Below are 21,300 nucleotides of genomic sequence, written 5' to 3'. Positions count from 1 at the left end.
GTCAGGAGAAATTACAGTTAATGGTAGTTAATGGTGGCAAAATTCAATGGACTTGTTTCTATTTTGTTTTACTCTTGCTGGAAATAATGAAAGTATTACATGAACAACCCTTATGTTGCTTGCAAAACGTGTCCAGTTCCAACGGTAGGTAACATAAAGCTTTATCTGATTTATAAAACAATCTATGTAAACCTATTTTTATGTCTTATTTGATTCTCGCCATTAGCCTGAGCCCTTGTAATTCTGAAATATATCTCCCAGCAGCAATTTGCTGCACAATTCCAAATTAATCTGCATCAATCTATACCTGTTTCTAGGACACTGGAATGCACGTTCGTGAAAAAGAAATACATTCAGACTGCTGTATTGGTGGAATTTGGGGGAAAGTCAAACCACTGGGCTTCACCTCCGATAGCAATGCTCACCTCCCCAGAGGCAACACCCGTTGTCTCTACACCCCATCAATGAGATGCCTAGTTCTCCGTCGCTAAATCAGAAGTTACAGACTCATGTCGCTGAGTTGGATCCCCAACCAGTTGGAGTTGGACATCCTTTTGAAAAGCCATATCGGTTACCCATCTGAAGCCAACCCACTCGGGGCTTTCAAGGTAGGCCAACTGGCAGAGTGACATTCGATCAGTATTCTGCCTGCTCCTCTCTGAGTTAAACGTCCCTCATGGCCATGCACCAAATGATGAAGACGTGGTCGGAGGGCACTGGACCTCAACGAAGGGCACACAGTGCAGCATCAGCGACCCTCTGAGCCCTGGTTTGATACTTTTCAATTTGCTTCTGCCTTGGCTTTCATCGGAACTCAGTTTCAGTGAACGAAAAGCAAAATAAGGATCTTCTACCCCAAGGCCAGATCCACCCTGGGCTTGATTTGCTGGCAGAATCTTATCTTATGGCAAACATAAGAATCTTCCGACTTCGAAGAACTGAATTTCTACTTCTCTTTGTAACTGAAAATATGCATTCCTTCTCACATGGCCACCTGGACTTCCAGCGTCGTTCCCGCCCTATCCCCTTTCCCCCTGTACACAAAGCAAATACATGAGAAGGCTCAACTCGCATCCCTACAAAATGATAACTTAACAACTTGATGAGATAAGCTGGGCATCTGCATCTACGCTTGGTATTTCCTCAAAGAATAACCGTGAATCTAGATTGGAAGTTTACTGGTGTGCCTTCGGATGCCCTTGAAAAAGCAACGTGTTACTCAGATGATGTTTCAATCTGAGATCGCGACCTCAGTGGATAAGCAATCAATCCACAGATGTTGTAAACACTAAAGGCAGTTAGATGGCCCCTTCCTAGTCCAGTAACCAAGATAATACAAAGAAGAGCTCTGATGTTTGGACAGTGAGTTTAACGAGATTAGGTGTGTGACTGTCACCACCTTCCCCCGGCCACTTCCAACCTCAAGGAGGGCACAGTCTTACAAACAGTACTACTGTACCATCGTCTCGCAGCATTTTATATTTTCATCTTTGTTATTTTGAGTGTGTGTGTGTGTGTGTGTGTGTGTGTGTGTGTCTCATTCTTCCATTGCTGAATTTCTTAATTTAACCCTACTAGTTTGCTGAGAAACATGATATTTACAAAAATGCGTCTGACACACGTGCATAAAATCAGTAGTGATAAGGACGCATGAGAAAATCTAAAGGCAGAGAGTTAATCCCAGAAATAAAAATGTCAATATTTGAGTTCCTCCATATTATAAAGTAGGTGTTATAATATATGCCAAAATACTATCACGGATCCATCTCTCTCTACAAATTTTACAAGCTGCATATTACTAATATCGAGCATCCATCAGGAATAAATACAAAGAACAATATATAATTGGTGAAGGCAGAAAGAGCCAACTAATCAGAGCTCATCTCTGCTACCCATCAGTATTTTGGGTGCTTTCATATCCAATCAACTAATTATCTACCATCAAGCCTCACACAATGTGAATGAGATGACATAATGAAAATTATAAATTGCTTGTATGTTATATTCATTATTGTAAAATGTGTTCAGAACTAATGTTTATGTCAATAAAGTAATTAAAAATGATAATTAAATGGAGTACTGTGTACACAGAAACATCTTGTTTTAAGTGTGTAGCTCAGAAGACCAGAAATACCAGTGTAGCGGGTTATAATCCCAGTTTAACCACGTGGTAAATGTTCCTCATAATAAGAGATCTGTTATCAAGGAAGTACTTAAGGACACGTTCTTGGCCTCACTGAAAATATGATTTGACTGTTTGGGAGGGAATACATCAGCTCTAGATTACTCGTGCTTTTAGAGCCAAGTAGCACACAGAAAACCAGGGCAAAATGGGAAATTCTTTCCTTTAGACTCTGGCTTGGTGTGATGCAACCTCCCTCCCCAAATTGAAAAATAAATTATCTTTTAATTGTGTTTTTTTTCTCAACCTAAGGTTATGCAAGTTTGCATTCCAAAAACGCATTCCCACAGAGGGTGGAGGGAAGACAGCCCAGAGAAGCCAGCCAGCTGGGGAAGACACAGTTTGAAGTGGTCAATCCACACGCTCAGATTTGAGAGGTGACTTCATTACTGCATTTTCATATTGAAAATATCAGCACTCAGAATGGTCTCAAAAGTCACCAGGATAATAGGACTATTATCTCTCTCGGCAATATCTAATAAAAAGCTATTAAGCACATCCCAGTTCCTGGTTTTATAAAACATGGCAGTAAATTATCTCCTAAGAATGCTCAGTGAGTCTGCAGCCTTTCTTTCTCTATTCAGACAGCTTTTCTCCCCACAGTGAGGGAAGATGATGGGGATCACTGGAGTCAACCACCCAGGAGACAACTTCTAGCTGCAGGTGGTCTGGAGAGAAAAAAAGGAAACTTGACCAAAGGCTCTCACAAAAGAAATCTTCCAGAAGCAAGTCGGTGAGATTTCAAACACCCTCCATATCATGAATTCAAAAATAAAGCCTCCATGATTTCTGAATACAAACTGCAATTTCACTAAGCTGCCTAAAAGGGACATTTGATTTAAAACATACTCTCTGATCTGGCGGGGCAACTAGAGGAGAAGGGGCGTGAGGGTGGTAAGATAAAAAAGAACGAGCATCTCCACTCCAGGTAGATAACTGAAGCTGTGTCTATATATATATATATATGCACAGAGAACTCGGTAATGATGTCGTTATCTAGATGGGCACAAGCCCAAATTATTCTGGGAAAAATATTCTGTGGCCAAGTCAGTTTGGGAAACACTTCCTATTCTACACCCCTCCAGTAGAAACGCAGTGAACATTAGCATATTAAAAGCTCAAAGAATTCCTACAATGAAAAGACTTGTTAGGCTTTTTTTTAACCCACTGTTTCCCAAATATATTGGATCATAAAAGTCCCTTTTTTTCTGAATAACAACTAATATTCCATGGTAACCCTTTCATACTAATATTTTACGCTAAAGCACTTAGGAAAGGTGAAATCTAGACATTTCATATCTAAAATAATTTTGCCTTACACGTCCACATAATTGACAGAAAAGTGAGGTTATTTTCTTTCCCTCTGAATTGATTTGCCTCAAATATTCACATCATTTACATGGCATAAATAAGACCATACAGCCAAAGCTTCCGAGGGAAGTTGTTTGACACTAATAAGATTTATTTTAAAGCCACAGTAATAATCCCGATTTTCAATTAGGAGATGAGAGTCAATATACTAAAATTCTCAAAATAATCACCCAGCGTTACATTCATGACTCTCCCGCGGACCTGTCTGGCGGTCACAATTGAATGCAGAAATGGATCTTTATTTTTTAAAGTGGAGAAGTTCAATGTGTTCTTCGAAATTATCTGAGACAACTGCATCTGAAAATAAGTCTGAAATTAGTGCTCTACAAATCAAAGACCCAGGATTAATCCTGTATAATCAGCTCAGAAAAACCTTTGGTAAAACTGTTCAAGCTGAATTCCATACGGAAGTTCAAAACTGTGTTTGGTCAAGTGATTGGGTGACGGCTTCAAAGGCTTGCATTTGTTTCAGAGGCTGCTTAGTTTCATGCAGAGGGAGATGAGTTTCCCAGAGAAATCACCTCAGAGGACTAGCGAATCCACAGTACGTCAATCTCTGTATCGCTGTAAATGTTCCTGCATGGTTTGACCCTCTCTCCAACAGAGACTAAACACCTTTGTTTTAAAAAGCCAAGCTGTCAGCACCTTATTGAAAGCACCCCAGTGAAAGCAGGGAGCTCTGTCTTCTTCACCCGAGATGCACTTAGAGTTCCTGGGTGCAGAGATATCAAACGATGCTGCACAGCTCAGCCCCAGCTCTCTTTTCGGGGCATTTTGCTTTATTCGAAATGATGATTCCAGGTAACATTTCCACATTGGCTGCCAGGGTTGTTTATTTTTTATTTATGTATTTTTAACATCTTTATTGGAGTACAACTGCTTTACAATGGTGTGTTAGTTTCTGCTGTATAACAAAGTGAATGAGCTTTTCATATACATATATCCCCATATCTCCTCCCTCTTGCGTCTCCCTCCCACCCTCCTTATCCCACCCCTCTAGGTGGTCACAAAGCACTGAGCTGATCTCCCTGTGCTATGCCGCTGCTTCCCACTAGCTAGCTATTTTACGTTTGGTAGTGTATATATGTCCATGCCACTCTCTCACTTCCTCCCAGCTTACCCTTCCCGCTCCCCATGTCCCTAAATCAATTCTCTACGTCTGCGTCTTTATTCCTGTCCTGCCCCTAGGTTCTTCAGAACCATTTTTTTTGATTCCATATATATGTGTTAGCATACGGTATTTATTTTTCGCTTTCTGACTTACTTCACTCTGTATGACAGACTCTAGGTCCATCCACCTCACTACAAATAACTCAATTTTGTTTCTTTTTATGGCTGAGTAATATTCCATTGTATATATGTGCCAAATCTTCTTTATCCATTCATCTGTTGATGGACACTTAGGTTGCTTCCATGTCCTGGCTATTGTAAACAGTGCTGCAATGAACATTGTGGACATGACTCTTCTTGAATTATGGTTTTCTCAGGGTATATATGCCCAGTAGTGTGATTGCTGGGTCGTAAGGTAGTTCTATGTTTAGTTTTTTAAGGAACCTCCATACTGTTCTCCATAGTGGCGGTATCAATTTACATTCCCACCAACAATGTAGGAGGGCTCCCTTTTCTCCACACCCTCTCCAGCATTTATTGTTTGTAGATTTTTTGATGATAGCCATTCTGACCGGTGTGAGGTGATACCTCATTGTAGTTTTGATTTGCATTTCTCTAATGATTAGTGATGTTGAGCATCCTTCCATTTGTTTGTTGGCAATCTGTATATCTTCTTTGGAGAAATGTCTATTTAGGTCTTCTGCCCATTTTTGGATTGGGTTGTTTTTTTGATATTGAGCTGCATGAGCTGCTTGTAAATTTTGGAAATTAATCCTTTGTCAGTTGCTTCATTTGCAAATATTTTCTCCCATTCTGAGGGTTGTCTTTTCGTCTTGTTTATGGTTTCCTTTGCTGTGCAAAAGCTTTCATTAGGTCCCATTTGTTTACTTTTGTTCTTATTTCCATTTCTCTAGGGGGTGGGTCAAAAAGGATCTTGCTCTGATTTATGTCATAGAGTGTTCTGCCTATGTTTTCCTCTAAGAGTTTTATAATGACTGGCCTTACATTTAGGTCTTTAATCCATTTTGAGTTTATTTTTGTGTATGGTGTTAGGGAGGGTTCTCATTTCATTCTTTTACATGTAGATGTCCAGTGTTCCCAGCACCACTTATTGAAGAGGCTGTCTTTTCTCCATTGTATATTCTTGCCTCTTTTATCAAAGATAAGGTGACCATATGTGCGTGGGTTTATCTCTGGGCTTTCTATCCTGTTCCATTGATCTATATTTCTGTTTTTGTGCCAGTACCATACTGTCTTGATTACTGTACTTTGTAGTATAGTCTAAAGTCCAGGAGCCTGAGTCCTCCAGCTCCATTTTTCTTTCTCAAGATTGCTTTGGCTATTTGGGGTCTTTTGTATTTCTATACAAATTGTGAAATTTTTTGTTCTAGTTCTGTGAAAAATGCCATTGGTAGTTTGTTAGGAATTGCATTGAATCTGTAGGTTGTTTTGGGTAGTATAGTCATTTTCACAATGTTGATTCTTCCAATCCAACAACATGGTATATCTCTCCATCTGTTTGTATCATCTTTAATTTCTTTTATCAGTGTCTTATAGTTTTCTGCATACAGGTCTTTTGTCTCCTTAGGTAGGTTTATTCCTAGGTATTTTATTCTTTTTTTGCAATGGTAAATGGGAGAGTTTCCTTAATTTCTCTTTCAGATTTTTCATCATTAGTGTATAGGAATGCAAGAGATTTCTGTGCATTAATTTTGTATCCTGCTACTTTACCAAAGTCACTGATTAGCTCTAGTAGTTTTCTGGTGGCATCTTTAGGATTCTCAATGTATAGTATCATGTCATGTGCAAACAGTGACAGCTTTACTTCTTCTTTTCCGATTTGGATTCCTTTTATCGCTTTTTCTTCTCTGATTGCTATGGCTAAAACTTCCAAAACTATGTTGAATAATAGTGGTAACAGTGGACAACCTTGTCTTGTTCCTGATTTTAGAGGAAATGCTTTCAGTTTTTCACCATTGAGGATGATGTTGGCTGTGGGTTTGTCATATATGGCATTTATTATGTTGAGGTAAGTTCCCTCTATGCCTACTTTCTGCAGGGCTTTTATCATAAATGGGTGTTGAATTTTGTCAAAAGCTTTCTCTGCATCTATTGAGATGATCATATGGTTTTTCTCCTTCAATTTGTTATATGGTGTATCACATTGATTGATTTGCGTATATTGAAGAATTCTTGCATTCCTGGGATAAACCCCACTTGATCATGGTGTATGATCCTTTTAATGTGCTGTTGGATTCTGTTTGCTAGTAATTTTGTTGAGGATTTTTGCATCTATGTTCATCAGTGATATTGGCCTGTAGTTTTCTTTCTTTGTGACATCTTTGTCTGGTTTTGGTATCAGGGTGATGGTGGCCTCACAGAATGAGTTTGGGAGTGTCCCTCCCTCTGCTATATTTTGGAAGAGTTTGAGAAGGATAGGTGTTAGCTCTTCTCTAAATGTTTGATAGAATTCTCCTGTGAAGCCATTTGGTCCTGGGCTTTTGTTTGTTGGAAGATTTTTAATCACAGTCTCAATTTTAGTGCTTGTGATTGGTCTGTTTATATTTTCTATTTCTTCCTGGTTCAGTCTCAGAAGGTTGTGCTTTTCTAAGAATTTGTCCATTTCTTCCAGGTTGTCCATTTTATTGGCATATAGTTGCTTGTAGTAATCTCTCATGATCCTTTGTATTTCTGCAGTGTCAGTTGTTACTTCTCCTTTTTCATTTCTATTGATTTGAGTCTTCTCCCTTTTTTTCTTGATGAGTCTGGCTAATGGTTTATCAACTGTGTTTATCTTCTCAAAGAACCAGCTTTTAGTTTTATTGATCTTTGCTATCGTTTCCTTCATTAATTTTTCATTTATTTCTGATCTGATCTTTATGATTTCGTTCCTTCGCTAACTTTGGGGGTTTTTTGTTCTTCTTTCTCTAATTGCTTTAGGTGTAAGGTTAGGTTGTTTATTTGAGATGTTTCTTGTTTCATGATGTAGGATTGTATTGCTATAAACTTCCCTCTTTGAACTGATTTTGCTGCATCCCTAGGTTTTGGGTCATCGTGTTTTCATCGTCATTTGTTTCTAGGTATTTTTTGATTTCCTCTTTGATTTCTTCAGTGATCTCTTAAGTTAGTTAGTAGTGTATTGTTTAGCCTCCATGTGTTCGTATTTTTTACAGTCTTTTTTCCTGTAATTTATATCTGGTCTCATAGTATTGTGGTTGGAAAAGATACTTGATATGATTTCAATTTTCTTAAATTTACCAAGGCTTGATTTGTGACCCAAGATATGATGTATCCTGGAGAATGTTCCATGAGCACTTGAGAAGAAAGTATATTCTGCTGTTTTTGGATGGAATGTTCTATAAATATCAATTAAGTCCATCTTGTTTAATGTATCATTTAAAGCTTGTGTTTCCTTATTTATTTTCATTTTGGAAGATCTGTCCATTGGTGAAAGTGGGGTGTTAAAGTCCCCTACTATGATTGCATTACTGTTGATTTCCCCTTTTATGGCTGTTAGCATTTGCTTCATGTATTGAGGTGCTCCTATGTTGGGTGCATAAATATTTCCAAATGTTAAATCTTCTTCTTGGATGGATCCCTTGATCATTATGTAGTGTCCTACTTTGTCTCTTGTAATAGTCTTTAAAGTCTATTTTGTCTGATATGAGAATTGCTACTCCAGCTTTCTTTTGATTTCCATTTGCATGGAATATCTTTTTCCATCCCCTCACTTTCAGTCTGTATGTGTCCCTAGGTCTGAAGTGGGTCTCTTGTAGACAGCATATATACGGGTCTTGTTTTTGTATCCATTCAGCCAGTCTATGTCTTTTGGTGGGAGCATTTAATCCATTTACATTTAAGATAATTATCGATATTTATGTTCCTATTACCATTTTCTTAACTGTTTTGGGTTTGTTATTGTAGGTCTTTTCCTTCTCTTGTGTTTCCTTCCTAGAGAAGTTCCTTTAGCATTTGTTGTAAAGCTCGTTTGGTAGTGCTGAATTCTCTTAGCTTTTGCTTGTCTGTAAAGGTTTTAATTTCTCCGTCGAATCTGAATGAGATCCTTGCTGGGTAGAGTAATCTTGGTTGTAGGTTTTTCCCTTTCATCACTTTCAATATGTCTTGCCACTCCTTTGTGGCTTGCAGAGTTTCTGCTGAACGATCAGCTGTTAACCTTATGGGGGTTCCCTTGTATGTTATTTGTTGTTTTGCCCTTGCTGCTCTTAATATTTTTTCTTTGTATTTATTTTTTTTAGTTTGATTAGTATGTGTCTTGGTGTGTTTCTCCTGGGATTTATCCTGTATGGGACTCTCTGCACTTCCTGGACTTGATTGACTATTTCATTTCCCATGTTAGGGAAGTTTTCAACTATAATCTCTTCAAATATTTTCTCAGTCCCTTTCTTCTTCCCTTCTTCTTCTGGGACCCCTATAATTTGAATGTTGGTGCATTTAATGTTGTCCCAGAGGTCTCTGAGACTGTCAATTCTTTTCATTCTTTTTTCTTTATTCTGCTCTGCAGTAGTTATTTCCACTATTTTATCTTCCAGGTCACTTATCCGTCCTTCTGCCTCAGTTATTCTGCTATTGATTCCTTCTTAGAGAATTTTTAATTTCGTTTATTTTGTTATTCATCATTGTTTGCTTGCTCTTTAGTTCTTCTAGGTCCTTGTTAAACGTTTCTTGTATTTTCTCCACTGTATTTCCAAGATTTTGGACCATCTTTACTATCATTACTCTGAATTCTTTTTCAGGTAGACCGCCTATTTCCTCATTTGTTTGGTCTGGTGGGTTTTTACTTTGCTCCTTCATCTGCTGTGTGTTTCTCTGTCTTCTCATTTTGTTTGACTTACTGTGTTTGCAGTCTCCTTTTTGCAGTCTGCAGGTTCATAGTTCCCGTTGTTTTTGGTGTCTGCCCCCAGCGGGTGAGGTTGGTTCAGTGGGTTGTGGAGGCTTCCTGGTGGAGGGGACTGGTGCCTGTGTTCTGGTGGATGAGGCTGGATCTTGTCTTTCTGGCGGGTAGGACCGCATCTGGTGTGTGTTTTGGAGTGTCTGTGACGTTATTATGATTTTAGGCAGGCTCTCTGCTAATGGGTGGGGTTGTGTTCCTGTCTTGCTAGTTTTTTGGCATAGGGTGTCCAGCACTGTAGCTTGCTGTTCATGAGTGGAGCTGGGTCTTAGCATTGAGATGGAGATCTCTGGGAGAGCTTTCACTGTTTATTATTACATGGAGCTGGGAGGTTTCTGGTGGGCCATGTCCTGAACTCGGCTCTCCCACCTCAGAGGCACAGGCCTGACACCCATCCGGAGCACGAAGACCCTGGCAGGCACACGGCTCCAAACTCCAGGACTCCACACTCCGGAGGCACTCCCTGGACATGCTGCCTCTCCCCTTCTGTCCAGGGTTCTTTAGAGAATTCATGTTCCAAGCGACGCTACACCACATCTCTAGTTACCGATCTTTCCATTTCACTTTGGCTGTGAATATTCTGCACTCCAAGGATTACATTCCGTTTCCAATGTTAGTTGTGAAAACGGCTCTAATTTTCTCCCTAATTTATTGTTAGATTTTCAGCTCATGGAATATGTCTGTGAATCAGGCAAACTGAAGGGGGAAGAAGGGACTGATGGATTAGGCTCCCATGAGAACAAGAACAAGGCCGTGTTTGATTGACTGCTGCCGAAATATGGCATTTTGCTAATTATGAATGAGCATTATGGAACCACCTCTGAGGCAGCCTGTGGCATCTCCATCTCTACTTGTGTTAGCGAAAGCTGCTGGACTATACATAATTAATATTAATGATGAAAACACTCTATAAACCATGGACCCCAATTTTTAAAACATATTTTTACCTTTTTATGCTATACAAGTAAGCATCACTTTGCACAATAGATTTGTTTCTGGATAGTGCATGTAAATTGATGTTTTGAAAATCAAACCATATTGTGAATGCATGGCATGAGCTTGCTATTTAGAGGAAACCTGTGGTGAATCATTTTCAAAGTGAAGGATTCTTTTTTAAGGGTGAAAAATTACCTTTTTATCTGTTTGGAAATATATGAGAGAATTTTTGTGACAGGTTTGCTTCAAGTGGGAAAACATCTCTATATGGCTTTTCTTCTTCTCTCCCACGTAAAACTGTGAGTTCCAATCATTCAGTGATAACCATCATGTGGTCAAACTACACTGGGAAGGAGTGGGCATGTGGATGTGCATTTTCTCAGTTTTTTCATTATGAGAGACCATCATGATTCGTCTGCTTTGTCCCTTGCTTTCTTTTGCAAAGGAGGAGCTATTTAAATGCTATTTATGAGAAACACTGCTTTGAAACCTTTGTACACATGCACCATTCACATTATTGGAATTAAACTAAGAAAATAGTTTTATACCATAGGGTCAAATGGGGGAAATTATCTGATGACTTTAAACTGGACATGGTTTGACATGCTCTGGTGCACGTAACAAAGTGTCTCATCGTAGCTCATCAAACTTTTTCTTACATGGAATTAAAGACAACAGATCTGAACTGAACCATGACTTTAAAAGTCAAGTTAGTTTAGTTTAGATCTAAAAGTTTTAGCAAGAGTAATGGATGTATTCTTAGGAATAACTCCTAATATTCTATAATTTTGGAACAGGGCTTCTAGGAACTTAACATAAAACTTTATGCAAAAGAATGGTCTTCAGGAGCCCTGTTCTTCCACAGAGGTGGTCTCTTAACCAGGATAATTCAGGCTATCCAGAGAAAAGATCACTTTCCAGAACATGGAAATTCATTTACTTGTACTGATATATTTATTTTACCTACAGTTTCACGTTCTTATAATAATAGAGGTGCCAGTAGAAAATACAAGTGGTGTCAGATTCTAAATTAGGTGACAGATTGGAAAGATTTCATTGAACCTCCTTTGACCGTATTTTATACTTATGTCACATTCAGAATCAATTTGCTAAAGACAGTTTTTTTTTGCTCAGAATTGTTATCTTCTAAAACTGTTTTAGACCTTCACTTAATATACCACTTAACTAAATCCCTTATAGTATACTTTTCCTAGCAAGGGAAGAAGAAAGATTAGTCTGTTGGGTCTGAAAGAGACATTTTAAAAAAACACACACACAAATATTTTTACACAGTGCATATCTACTTTATGGTGATACTTTCTTAACCCAGTGCTAAGGAGTGAGGGAAATAGCACCTCAGTGGATTATTTTTCATAGTTCAGTCAGCAATGTGTTTACTAAGTCACTGTTACAACTACGTGCTGATATATTTTGATATACAGTATGTTCTACAATAGTGTGTCTTCTGAGATTTCATTCTTATTTTTAAAACCTATTTAAATGTTATTTTACCATCCCTCCCAGCAAAAACAAGCTTATTTCTCAAGGGATTCAGAGTCAAACCTGATCATAATTAAAGGCAGAGTCTGAAATGTCTTTTTAGACCAAGGAAACAGAAGCAGGTTTGCAGCATCAGGAATGATTTGCCCAGGCAAGGGAACAGAGTGTTTGTTTCACAGAATGGCGGGGTCTAGTCCATGAAATTTTATTCACGTTTTTTTGTTATTCAGACAAATCCCCTTATGCATGCAAAAAAATGGGAATTTAGAAAAGGATTCTGTGCTACTTGATTAGAAAACTGCCAACGTGCTTGTTATAATATTTCAGAAATAGTTATTCATACAGATGTGAACCAAGCAATCCACAATTATGACTCCACAATTATGAAATTACCCCAGTGATGATTTTACCAAAGGTGAGAGGCTATCCAGGGAATCAGGGGCAGAGAACGTCTTTGGTCAAGTTCTGGTCCTCTGTTATCTCTGAGTAGGTGTTGCCATTTCCCAAGACAATGGAGTCCGGGTGGATTCCGGGATTGGCCATTTCACGGGTAGGCAGGAAGGCTGCGCTTCAGGGCTCTCTTACCAGAGTCAGCCCGACACAGAGCCCACCATTACTGGCTGCAAGAACTTAGTTTCCATTCATGAACCTCAGTTTCTTTTGTGTAAAATGTGTAAGAGTGGTGCCGACATCTCATCGGGTTGTGAATATTCAATTAGCTAGTGGACATAAAACACTCAGCATAGTGCCTGGACTTCATAAGTTCTAGCTTTGATTTTTTAAAAATAATCACAGAATTAAAAGCACAAGTGTGGCTGTGATAAGATGCTGTGGTGAGCTCCCAAGAAGAAGAAAGTGCCTAGTACCCAAAGTGCATGCATTTAAGACATATCTGCTAGTCTTCATTTTTATCCTCGGGTCCTGGGGTAGCTGGGTCAACAGAGGAAAGATTCAAGGTAGTCCAGGTTTGCTCGTTCTGGAGACGTCTTCCTCCAACTGGGAGCCTCTGGGACAAGTCAGGGAAGGGAGGGAAAGGTTCCCCAAGTGACTGAAGATTGGAACGTAGTGCAAATGTCACTGATTCAGAGCACTGAGTGATAACGACAGTACTAACCCTAAGCGTAATGAATAGCAATAGTTAACGTGTATTGAGAGCTTCCTATATATCAAGCACTGCGAGAGGCACTTCAATCATTTAGTCCTACCATGCAGGTGCTATTACCATCCCCATTTTACAGATGAGGAAACTGAGTGACAGAGAGGTTAAGCAACTTGGCCAAGGTCACATGACTAAAAGATGGAGAAGGTGGAATTTGAACCCTGGCAATATGGCTCTGGAGCCTGTCCACTTCAATCTCTACATTACATGGCTTTCCATGACTAAACTACTCACACACGCATGTGCACACATTCAAGCATTTTTATTTCTTCTTATGATACTACCTTTTCAATATGGATTGAAGAATCTAAGAATAAATGGTCTCAAAAATGTTATTATTGGGCTTCCCTGGTGGCGTAGTGGTTAAGAATCCGCCTGCCAATGCCGGGGACATGGGTTCGAACCGTGGTCCGGGAAGATCCCACATGCCGCGGAGCCACTAAGCTCATGTGCCACAACTACTGAGCCTGTGCTCTAGAGCCCACGAGCCACAACTACTGAAGCCCATGCTCCGCAAGAAGAGAAGCCACTGCAATGAGCAGCCTGTGCACCACAACGAAGAGTAGCCCCCACTCGCTGTAACCAGAGAAGAGCCCGCGTGCAGCAACGAAGACCCAATGCAGCCAAAATAAATAAATAAACATTTTAAAAAATGTTATTATTATTAATTCAGAATAACCGACACCTTCTGGATCCTTATTTTACTATGTACCATTCACTCGATAACAATTTCTGGTTATCTACTGTGTAGCAGGTCCTGTACTAGTTGCTAAGGAAACACAGGCGAATCCATACCACACTTCTCCCTAAGGAGCTCACAGACTTGTGAACCTATCATGTCAGTAGAGCCAAAGGTGCTACCTGAGGTTCTAGAACCTTCTGGAGTGGAAGACTGGTGGTATTTGTTGGGCTTTCCCAAGCATTCCTTGGGTTTGGAGGAATATCGCAATTTGGTCATCACTGTTCCAGCCTCCTCGGCACACAGACTGACCAAACCAGACTGAAGAGACCCTCAAGTGACATGAGAGGCAATCTCCCCCCAGGTCTTCAGTCAGAGCTGCCCCTCTGTGCAGGCTGAGAATTTCTGTTGCTCCACACCCCTCCCTCCTAACTACCTGATATTGTCCAACTGGTTTAATATTTGCTCTCTGTTGCATGGGAAAGAGTCTGCCAGCTTTCTCAGAGTGAGATCATCACTTCTGGTGTGAAACTGCTCCTTTCGGAGAGTTACAGAGGTATTTTTTAATGTGTTGCCTAAGAAACACACATTCCAATCCTGTTGCAGCATGTCAAAAAAAAAAAAAAAAAAAAGCCCAGTCAAATTTTTAAAAATCCTGGAACCACAGGCATAGCTCACAACTAATTATAAAGCCAGACTCACCATGAACTGCTGTCTTGAGAGAGAAATACAAAAGGAAGGAAGGCTGGAGAATCCCTGGAATTTCAAATGCCTCAATCCCTCATCTTTTTCAGAGGTGAGATGCCCTCTATTGCTTGGTTCCTATTGCCCTGGCTTTAGGAGCATGAATATGACTTCCAGCTCTTTATGCCACCGGGCAAATCAGTGACTGCCTGCCCTCTTGATCTGCAAGCCTGTCGTGTGCCTGCTCTGCATTTCCCTCCTGCGCAGAACCTGGGCCCAGCAATCTGTGGTTTCAAAGTGGCTGCCATTTGGACCATGGGTCACTGAGGTTTGTCTGGGAAGGACCCACAGAAGTATCTTCTCTGAGTGTCTTCTCTGAGTGTCTTTACATCTTTTCTGTGTCTCTTGGCTTCCTGCCACCCTGAATATCACAGCTCTCTCTGAATACTATAAATTGAGCTGAAGTTGATTTAAATTTCATGCAGAAAACCACTTTGCTTCAAACCACAACCATTTTTTTTATGTTTAAAAAATCCATCAAGATATAATCTTTTAGCACCGCCCCCCAAAACACACACACACACACACACACACACACACACACACACACACACACACACACACGCAAACTCTTTCTGGCAGACAGAAAGGCAGATTATTTTAATCAAGAGGCTGCCACTGAAATTGTAAGCAACGTTTCTTCAAAGTTCATGGCAGCGGTGAACTTTTAAATTTCTCAGTGACTGTCAGGATCTAATTTTAAAGGTGTGGTTACCACAGTAGCAACCTGGAATTTTAATCCCGTTGTAAAGGTCAAGACAGGTCACTGGCTTCAGGTCCTCTTCAACCTCAGAATAAGAGAGACAGCTCCCCCCCAAAAGCATGAAGATAAAGGGTGGACCTAACCCCCAAATTCCATTCTCTAAGACAGTGAGATTGTAAAACATATTCGATTTTTTTTAACTGTTCAATTTCTTCTGCAAATGCTCAAACTATCACTGAATCAAATCATGATCCCTTGTGGGTGGGTAGGTGGGTAGGAGAATGGACTCACTCTTCTCAACACGGTGGAACATCCAGAAGCGTGCTGGGGGCATCTAATCTAAGCAGGAGAGGAGTGGCCTGCATAGTGACTGGCTTTCAGTCCACTGATCTCGGCGTTGGGAGTTGATCCTTTGATTCAAACCACAGCGACACAACACTTGTGAGAAGTAATGGCAGATACTAGCAAAAAGAGCACTTAACTAGGAGTCAAGAAGTGGAACTGAGCCTTGCAACAGTGAGTTGTGTGAGCCTGGGGCCCACGCTTAAGCCATCTGAGCACGACTTTCCTCACTGCTAACATGGGGAGAGAACAATGCGAATGATGGACGTCAAAGCCCATTCAGGAGCCCATCCGAGGGCGGCGCATTTCACGACAGAGTCTGAGCAATAGCGCTTCTCCATGTTGTATCTGTTGAAACAAAGGCTCAGAAAACACCAGGTGACTTCATCAAGTCACACAGCAGGAAGTGAGGGAGCTGGGATTTGAGCCACCTGGCAGCTGAGGTCCCTCCCCTCTCCTGGCTCCCAGAATTGAGTCAAGCCTGAATGTAATGAAGATAATGCTCTGTGTGGAAATGGAAAATGTCATAGAACTAGAAGAGTATTATCTGTCTCTGTACTTAATTCGTAATTGTTCAATTGAAACTTTATAGTTTGGGGTGTTTGCTAGGTGCCCTCTCTGAGCCTTTGACCTGGGACCGGTGATGATGAGGACATCCCACCTCAGAGATGCGATGAGGATGAAACAGCTAATGCTTGTGAAATGTTCGCCCCTGTGCCTGGCCCACAGACGGCCCCTGTAAGTGGTGACCGTAATGACCCAGGCACATAGCTCACATGCAGCTAGTTTGCTGCCCTTCTGTCTGTACTCCATGATATATGAAAATGATTTTGGAGAAATATAGAATGACCCTCTCAATTTCTAGATATACTAGACAATTTCTAGATACTGTAAGCATTAGGTACTTTTTTGGATTTTTCTCTTGAAAATCTAGAAATATCCCACATAGTTATAATATTGAGCTATCTATCTGGGATTTTTAAAAAGTGGGCAACTTATGCAGAAATGAGGTCACTCCTGAAATTAGGCAATGGTGGTGGCAGAATTGTAAGTTGGTTGCTCTGTAAATCATGACCTTCTACGCCCTCTTCCCCCTCATTGCTCTCTCAGGCACCCTGGAAACTTTGCCAAGGAACAAGTAGTGTATTACGGGTTGTACTTGGATGCCAAGATCTCACAGGGTAGCAAAGAAAAACAATTTCGTTACTTTGGGTTTTAGAAGGCATACTCTAACCCCACCCTGCTCCGTCCCAATATAGGCAGCATATTTGCAGATGTCAATCAAATAGTTTTGAGACCTTTTCCTTTTCTGGTCCTCATATTACAGTGGACAGAAGAACCACGAAGAAAGGCTTTTGTCAAATTTTTCAACTGACTTTACTACTGTCATCGTGCAAGCATCTGCCGTGTTCTACCAACACTGCTCCCCACTCATCAGCAAAATGGAAGGGCTTTTAGCAGCTCTGAGAAGGTATCAAGAGCAGACCATTTAAACAGAACGTTCCCAATAATGTAACTGGGGCAAAGTATCTGGCTGTTTGTGAAATGCTTGATAGGGTGGAAAAGCAGAATGAATAGCTCAGAAGCGTGGTGAATATTCCTCCTCATCTACTCCAGGCTCAGTTGGGTGGGGATTTTTTTTGGGGGGGATGTTTGTTTATTTTTAATTTCTAGGAATGATCCATGGGGCTTTCTGCACTGCTGCTATATTTTCTTCATCTGGGCCTGGAAGACCTGTCAGGCTCCGATTGAGGAGTTCTGGCCCTGCAGCCATCTAGGGAACATGGGGACAAGGCAGCACGTTCTGATGGAAGTGCAGAGTCCTCGCTTCCAGGCCCAGCTCCGCCCCGCCCTAGCTGGGGGACTTTGGTAAATATCTTCCCCCCCACACCCCCAAGCCTGGCTTCTTTGCACCTGGCTATCTAACAGGATTGCTGCGGCACTCACATGAGGCTAATACATTGTGTGAAAATGCTATAAGATTATCAATCGCTGGGCACATGAAAAGTAGCCCTGATCATAGCATTTTAGAATCTAGTAACTGAAAAAAGAGTGTGCATCTCATTAGATCAGATGCATTAGAGGGGTCTGATATTCTGGGAGACAGAGGATGTGCATGCATGCATGTGTGTGATCAAAACATTATGTTCAGCTTTACAGCTGGAATTATTTTTACTTTGGTCTCTTGCTTATTAACTTCAACAACTTCCACCAGCATCATTTGCTTCAGTACCATTTACTGTTCAAAATCTCAAGGAGAACTTAGAAATAAGGCCACTGGTTGATAACGTTGGGAATAATTTTTAAAAATTATTCTGGGGCTTCCCTGGTGGCGCAGTGGTTGAGAATCTGCCTGCCAATGCAGGGGACACGGGTTCGAGCCCTGGTCTGGGAAGATCCCACATGCCGTGGAGCAACTAAGCCCGTGAGCCACCATTACTGAGCCTGCGCGTCTGGAGCCTGTGCTCCGCAACAAGAGAGGCCGCGACAGTGAGAGGCCCGCGCACCGCGATGAGGAGTGGCCCCCGCTTGCCGCAACTAGAGAAAGCCCTCACACAGAAACGAAGACCCAACACAGCCAAAAATAAAAATAAATAAATAAATAAATAAATAAATAAATAAATAAATAAATAAATAAATAAAATTAAATTAAAAAATAGCAACACATTAAAAAAAAATTATTCTGCCATGAGGATATATCAATAAAATAAAGCAACTTTCCAATAATATAAAGCAATTTCCACATTGGTAAGCATGAAAAGTAATGGACAAACCTGTCATAAAAACAGACCCAAATACGAGCTCTCTTCTTTCTACTTTAATATGGCAAAATGGAGATTTCTGGAGACGGATGTTGTTCCCATCACAGGCCACCGAAATCACCCTCAAGGGGATTTTGAGTGGCGGTAAAGTCCCTTACAGGCTTGGATCTTTGCACCTCACCAAAGGAAGCATCTTACAGGCATGGTGACACCATCGGGCCGCAGGCCCTGAGCTGAGGCTGGACCGGTGCCTGCCTACAGAGTACCTATCAGCACCCATCAGCGTGTGCTGTGTATGAGAGGCCTGACTCAATGACAATGTTCAGATCCAATCCTTTCCCTGACCAAAACCAAAATGACAGGGACCGTTTTGGCCTGCCCTGGGGCCAGTTTACTTTGGTCTGATACCAGGGCAAGATCACACCTAAATTCAAATCGGGAGGGCCCTCTCCAAACAGCCCATGCGATGGCTTTAATGCGGGTTAAGAGCATGTGCTCTGGAGTCTGTCCGGTTGTGGTTTTGTTACTGTGGCCCTTTGGGTGACTCACTCAATATCTCTGAGTTTTGGTTTCTGCTGCTGTAGAATATAATACGGCTGACTCCTTTGGGCCTGTAAAGAAAGAAAGCGCCTGGCACGTCGTAGGCACTCAGTAGTTATGAGTTAGTTGAGGTATTGGCGTTATCCGTGCAAGTCTAATCCTCAGTGAGTTCCCTGAGGGAAGGATGTGCAGTGTTCCACCCTGAGGTACCACCCTGCCTCGCTCAGAGCCTTACACACAGTAGGGGCTCAACCCATTTTTGCTGAAAGGAATGAAATCGCGAACGAATGAATATACATATGGATGCAAATCAGGTAGAAAAGAGGAGATACTTGACTTTTCCCTGAGAGAAAGAGAGAGATGTTTGTTTCTAATTACAGACGTGTCTCATAATCCGCCTGAAACATACAAATCTTGGGCACATGAACAAAGACACAAAAATCCAACCTGATCTTTCAAGATTTACGCTCCCTGAGCACAAACGCTACGTTTGCAGCTTTTGTAATGAAAGTGGAAATCCAAAGCTTCCGTCAAAGGGGGCCCAGTTTTCAGTCTTGGTGCCCGTCAAGCACCAGCAGCTTCGGTGCTTCTTGACACGAACATTCCAAATGCCAATATTGCTTGTTGTCACATTAGCCAATATACAGTCCTCAAAATAAAATCCTCTTGAGGTCTGATTACTCTTCTTAAGGACCTCATGCTGATTCATTTCAAACTGTGAATTACCTTTAATTCACAGCTTGAACAGGCTGCCAAATTTTGTTTTCTCTGCTCCCAGGTGGCTGTCCCTGATGTAGTGGAGAACTTCCAAAAATATATTAAGTCCTTAGGAAAAGTTGGCAAGCTCTACGACGCAGGGCATACAAGACAGGTTAAAAGCAAGAGTTGGCACACGTCTCAGTTTGAAAGCCGGAATGGCTGCAACCAGTGACAGTCACCAAGATTCCCAGTTTACTGGGAGAGTTTACTTTGGCTTTTGTAAGCCTCAAACTGATAAGTAGTATTTCTAAGTTCCAAGTACCAAATCATGTATTCTGATTAAGAATTAATCTGATTATGAAAATAACAGTCATTTTTTTCCCCCTACCTCGTTACACAGTTACTTTGCTACGGAAAGTGTGTAGCAGACCAGACATCTACTTAGGAAAGAATATATGAAATTGCTAGAGTTGGGAGTTCTTTCTCAAATCTCAAATCAGATTCTCAAAGCAAACGTTTTCAATGATGAAAATTTTGGTAGAAAGATGGTCAGGATTTTCATGAATGTGTTTTTCATTTCTTGGGGTTTTTTGGTAAAAAAATTTGTTTCAAAATTCATCTAAGAAATGATGTAACGCTTGTTACTGGTCATAGCAAACCAGAAAACATTCTCATACTATTTCTATTCCCTGTGGTAATGAAATCTTCATACCACATCAATACAAGTTTAGAGATAATGATCTTTCAGTTAAATCAAGCAATTTTGACGAGGTTTTGAATCATCTAAAACAGAGAGGTATAATTTCTTGTGGGATTGCTTCCCATCAACTTCAGTTCTTCAAGTCTATTTGAAGGTTGTGCCCCGACCCCAACAGATACCATGAGAAGGGACAGCCCGGTGGGAAAAGAGGGGGCTTTGTGCATTCAAGCTTTCCCATGAAGAGCAGTGTAACTGACTCGGCCCTTCTGTGTACTCATAGCCAACATGTCCCTTCGAGATAAACAGTCAATTTGTCCTCCCACTGGACTGTGTATATTTCATAAGGAGGGACAATATTCTAGCTTTGCTTTTCTCATCTGTAAAATGGGAATAATTTGGAGCCCCTCCCGGTGGCTGCTAAGTATAATGGGGTGATGTATATAAGAGCACCTGGCATGGGACCTGGCACCTAGCCTTGCGCACGACCCAACAGCACAATGATTATTGTCACAGGTGCCCGCCATTCCTGTGAGAGTATAATGTCCTTTCCTCCTAACCAGTGCTACATTCAAGCATTTGTCCATGTGGCATGCCTACCTGTCACCCACAGGTAAACTGGCCACAACTAGACTGTCTTTGTCAGGCCTTTTGTCAGCTCTCTGGGTCCATGGCTGTGATGTTTTCAGACCCGTACCTAATACCGTACGTGGAGGAACTGGTATTATGGCGAGGAAAGAACAGCCTATGGCTACACCTGCCTTTATGTTGAGCTTTTATGGAAATTATCCAGGAATTTTCAACAGCATGCCCTAAAACACAGGAGCTACTTGATTAAAAGGGGGTCTGGATGATTTCCAGCCGGACAGAGTCTAAATGCAAACAGCCGAGGATGACAAAGAAACTGCGTATCTGGAACTGCCATTTTCTCAACTGTCCTCACAAAACTAGCCAAAGTCAAGGACTG

At 41.1% G+C, this 21,300-nt stretch overlaps 1 protein-coding gene and 1 long non-coding RNA gene across 5 annotated transcripts in view; one reads left to right on the top strand and one right to left on the bottom strand.

The window, feature by feature from the left end:
- Positions 1-21,300, bottom strand: part of AFF2 (ALF transcription elongation factor 2) — a 486,511-nt gene that overhangs the window by 124,560 nt on the left and 340,651 nt on the right. The window lies entirely within an intron of this gene.
- LOC309652246 lies at positions 13,782-18,279 on the top strand. Its single transcript, XR_014258619.1, has 2 exons — positions 13,782-14,642; positions 16,963-18,279. It is a non-coding gene; the product is annotated as an uncharacterized lncRNA (long non-coding RNA).

Source organism: Balaenoptera physalus (assembly GCF_965194825.1).
Source record: "Balaenoptera physalus genome assembly, chromosome: X".
Classification (NCBI taxonomy): domain Eukaryota; kingdom Metazoa; phylum Chordata; class Mammalia; order Artiodactyla; family Balaenopteridae; genus Balaenoptera; species Balaenoptera physalus.
Note: the sequence above shows the minus strand (reverse complement) of the source record. Positions and strands in the feature narration are given on the sequence as shown.